This window comes from Nanorana parkeri, unplaced genomic scaffold (genome assembly GCF_000935625.1).
Source record: "Nanorana parkeri isolate BGI_ZX_2015 unplaced genomic scaffold, ASM93562v1 scaffold477, whole genome shotgun sequence".
Classification (NCBI taxonomy): domain Eukaryota; kingdom Metazoa; phylum Chordata; class Amphibia; order Anura; family Dicroglossidae; genus Nanorana; species Nanorana parkeri.
This window is the reverse complement of record NW_017306745.1, coordinates 941810-946910: the sequence shown is the minus strand read 5'-3', so window position 1 is coordinate 946910 and position 5101 is coordinate 941810.

Below are 5101 nucleotides of genomic sequence, written 5' to 3'. Positions count from 1 at the left end.
CACGGCACCCTTTAAAAGTATGCAAAATCTTGAGGCACCCCAATGTAAAATGTACTGGAGTGTAAGGGGGACTCAACGCAAAAACACACAAAAATGTGGGGTTCCTCACTCAAAATCAGGAGCCCCCCTTCAAATCAGGGTCCCCTTTGATCAGTAGCCCCCCTTCCCATTAGAAACCCCCCTTTCACACCAGGGTCCCCATTCACATCAGGAGCACTCTTAACATTAGAAGCCCCCTTCCCATTCACATCAGGAGCTCTCTTAACATTAGAAGCCCCCCTTTCATATTAGAAGCCCCCCTTCACATCAGGGTCTACCTTTACATCAGTAGCCCCCCTTCACATTAGAAGCCCCTTTCCCATTCACATCAGGAGCACTCTTAACATTAGAAGCCCCTCTTTCATATTAGAAGCCCCCTTCATATCAGGGTCCCCCTTTACATCAGTAGCCCCCTTAACATTATAAGCCCCGTTTCCATTCACATCAGGAGCACTCTTAACATTAGAAGCCCCCCTTTCATATTAGAAGCCCCCTTCATATCAGGGTAAGTCCCGTTCCCATTCACATCAGGAGCTCTCTTAACATTAGAAGCCCCCCTTTCATATTAGAAGCCCCCCTTCACATCAGGGTCTTCCTTTACATCAGTAGCTCCCTTCACATTATAAGCCCCATTCCCATCAGGAGCACTCTTAACATTAGAAGCCCCCCTTTCATATTAGAAGCCCCCTACCTTCACATCAGAGTCCCCGATTATATAAGAGCCCTTCTTTCACATCAGCATTGCCCTTTCACATCAGAGTCCTACCACCACCAAATTTCAAGGCACCCCTGAAGAAGCAAGATTGCAGCTCGGTGTGGCACGGCACCCTGGCTGAGAAAGGCTGACATAGAGGACTGCAGGAGAAAACACTGAAAGCTGTTTTAATGAGACATGTGCATTCGGATTTGGAATGGAATAATGGTATGACATCGTGGGAACTTAGACCCGCTGGAGCCCAGGGGAGAAGAGGCTGCAGTGACCAGTCTAGCAGCCAGGCAGAATGGAGGATCATCAAACAAAAAAAGGGAATTCGGGCCGCCTACTACTTGTAGGTTGTCCAAGGGTTAATTCAGATATCGGGACGGACCATCATTTTCAATTTATAAAAGATTATTTATTTAGTATAGCAACATCAATCACAAACATAGGCCAATCTTTCTTCATTGACCAATAAAAACAAAAGTGAAGCAGAATGAACTGATCATTATTTTTCTTGCTTTAGCTGGAGCTGTTTAAACTCAAGTGTTCTATATCACCTCCGTCGGATTTGAAAATCCGTCGGATTTTCCGTCGGATTTGAAAATGATGGTCCGTCCCGATATCTGAATTAACCCTTGGACAACCTACAAGTAGTAGGCGGCCCGAATTCCCTTTTTTTGTTTGATGTATGCTCTTGGTTTAAGGATTTGGTAAGTCGGACTAACACTAAAGGGTAACAGGTTAGAGCTGTATCTCCAGAAGCGAACAAACCCCTCTTGCACTCAGAATGGAGGATCAGGTGAGTATATCTTTTTTATTTTTGCCCCCCTAGACAGAGCAAGAAGTTAACCCTTGCAGTGCAGGGGTAGCCCCACTGCAAGGGTTACTTTTTAAAAATCCTAGTGTTGTTCTTTTAAACAGTTATACATTTCTTTATCTGAGAGTAATTTGTTCATTACTGCTAGAGAATCTTTCTTGTCCAAGAGAACATTCCCTCCCCCTCTATCCACAGGTCATATAATGAGATCCTTCTTGTACATAAAATCTGTAATGCCCCGGGAGAGGTTTAAATCTACCATATTTTTCTTTTTAATACATTAAATGAGTTGTAAAGTCCCGGCATATCCTCTCCTATCATCAGCATTGTAATAGGAATACATAGTGGAGGTGTCTCTGATAATACAATCAAAGCTTCCTGGAAACAAATCCCTTTTACGAAGTGTGCTCGCCGCTGCTCTCCCGCGCCGAAGGTAAGTGGAAAAAAAAAAAAACATAGCGCAAACATCGGGGCATTTTGACAAGTACAAGTACTTGTCAAAATGCCCTGTTTTTACATGGGGTCAGGGCGCAAAAATGCACCTTGCCTGTGTAGGCAAGGATCCTAGCACCGGCCCTGTGCTTGATGTGATGCAATCTCCATTTCTTAAGACTGCATATCCCATCATGCATTGCTTCCAGCAAAAACATTGTTCAGAAGTCGAGTTGTTGCTCAGAAGGCGGGCTCTGTGAGGAAGTGCATCTTCACAGGGCTGAGTGAAACGGTGTCAGTGCATTGAGGAAGTCCATCCTATGGGCAGCTTCCATAAGTAAGTTTACAAACTTCTAGGTGGAGCTGGTTGTTAGGAGAAGGATAGAACTAGAGAAAATTCAATATCGAAGTATATATATTTTTTTTTTTACATGTTTAATTTTTAACATCAGTTACAGATATTTTATTAAATAAACGTATTACCCTCGGGAGGGATGTTATTTGTTTTTTTCATTTACAATTATTGATTGAGTGATTTGCACTATTGGAGTCTTCTTCTTATCCATTATATGGGAACAGACTGATGGTGGAGTCCGGTGTCTTGCTGGAACAGGTGAAGATCTTTCCCGCACTTTTGAAGCTTGTGGTGGCCAGTTGAGGTGATCTCACACAGGATCAGAAAGTGAAGTGGATGCCTGGATATCCTGAATCACTTACCCCCGTCTGTGCTTTTGGACCTGTTTGTATATATGAGGTCTTTCTATTTGGAAAGCAGCGATTTCATTTAAAGCAGAACTCCAGGTAAAATGTTTATTAACCCTTGCAGTGGGGCTACCCCTTGCTTGTGTTTGCTTGTGCCTAGGTTCAAAAAAATAACAAAGTTATACTCTCCCAATCCTCCAAACCAGCTCCCTCCTGCCTGTCTCCTCTGCCGCAGTGATGGCATGCCCCTCGACATCCTCATGTCCTATACACAGTGTATAGAATGTGATGACTCGGGAACCTTAGCACGTGGCAGCGGAGGGGGAGAGAGGCTCCACTGACCGGTCTAAGAGAAAGCCGGCTCGAGTGAATATCACTTTTTTGATTTTTGAACCTAGACACAAGCAAGCAGTTAAAGGAGAACTATGGGGTCAGGGCTTTTCCCCATAGTTCTCCTAAGGGTAACGGGAGGACACAAACTAGCGTCCTCCCGTCACCCAAAGCTCAGTATACCGCGAGCTACAGCTCGCGGTATACAGAGACGCCGCAGCCGGAACGGATTCCGACAATTATGTCTGGATCCGCCCAGCTGTCACTATCTAGAGGCAGAGCCAGCTGTACCCTCCCCCATCCGTTACGCCAGTCAGCGCTGGAGGATCGGAGCGGGGAGGGGGGGATCCAGCCCCTCCCCTGTCACGGCTCTCTGCCGGCACTGGATCGAGAAGTGAGCGAGCGCCGGTATGTGTTCGCTCACCTCCCGATCTACTGAGTCGACCTGTGACAGTTTCATTGTCACAGGTCGGCTAGAACTATGAGGCCTCTTCAACTCTTGGAGTGCAGGGGGTAGCAGCAGTGAAAGGGTTAATTAAATAAAATCCTGGAGTTCTTCTTTAAGGTTGGAGAAAAGTTCATTTTTCGTTGCAAGTACATTTACTGTTCTGTTTTCTGTATTTGGATGTGTATATCATCTTTTTGTGTGCAACTGCAGTATATTCGATTTGTTCTGAATCTGGACTACAATCTCAATACAAATTAATGTGAGATTGTAGTCCATCCCGGGAGTGAGCTTGGAGCAGTGACTATTTTACAACACACACAGGGACCATAGGGAACAAAAGTAGCCCCCCTCCAGAAGGAAGGACAGTGTCGGCACCAATTCAGAGATGATTTGAGGGTCTACAGCCGATGATACACAAATAAGATACAATGTTGTTAATAGTTGAGGTACATGAATGTATTTCTAAGATTTAACTCCTGAGTTTAGTGTCACTTTAATATATATTTTGCCAAAACTGTTTATGTTCAGTTTGGATTAGACGTGCGATTCGTTTCTGAAAAATTCGCTTTTCGGACGCATTTTCGTTATTCGGTGATTTGGAAGTATCCGAATTTCCGAAAAACAGAAATAACGAATGAAAATGAATCCGAATTTCCGAAAACGATGGGCTATACGGTGCTCAGGTGGGTTGTGCGGTTCTCAGGTGGGCTGTCTGGGCTATGGTGTCCCACAAGGGGTCCGCAGGCTGCCAGCACGGTGTCAGGGAGCCGGAGGAGGAGAATGCAATGACAGATGTGGCTGCCGAGGTCCTCAGCAAGTGCGATCTCGGGCAGCTGCATCTGCCTCGGATCTTCCTCTGAGCTGCAGTCACCTGTAAACAGGCACAGGTTGCCCACAGCTCAGACGAAGATCCGGTTCCAGGCAGATGCAGCTGCCCGAGATCGCGCTTGCCGAGGACCTCCACAGACGCATCTGTCAGAAAATGTAAAGCACCAGTGTCGGCACGGAGTGCCTTGTGTCCGGGTGCCCGCTGGCTGGACAACCGGACACAAGACTCCAAAACACACAAAGTACAAATGTACATACTCCATGCACACACAGTGCACTCCAGCTATGGTGAAACCAGAAGTGCCACCATGCCTCTGGAAGTCATGGCTCCAGCTGTCTGTTGTGCAATGCCTCATGGGACTTGTAGTTCCACAGCAGCTGGAGTGCTGAGGTTGCATGCCCCTGCTGTAAGATCTGAACCAAGGACAAGGGGGCATATTTATAAAGCAGCTAATCTGATGTTGGCCAAACATTCACTGCGGGTGCTTGTGTTTTAAATGACAGTGGATTATTCACCACTGATGAATGTTTGGGGAAAGTGAGAAACAAAAGTGCTAACAGTACTGTATAGCTGCTGTGCTGCATTGTGTATCAGTACATGGACTAGGATTGGAAGCAGACAGCAGCAGCGCAGATGTTGGGTATATTTCAGCAGTGATTAGTCAGTAGCCACGTCCTGCGTTTTGCAGAGAATATACAGAAGGAAGGGATGTGTCTGTACAGGTCTGTATGTCTGGACAGGAATGTGTGTGACAGAATGGATATCCCTGGAGGGGGAGTCCTTGGCTTCATAGTATTAGACCCC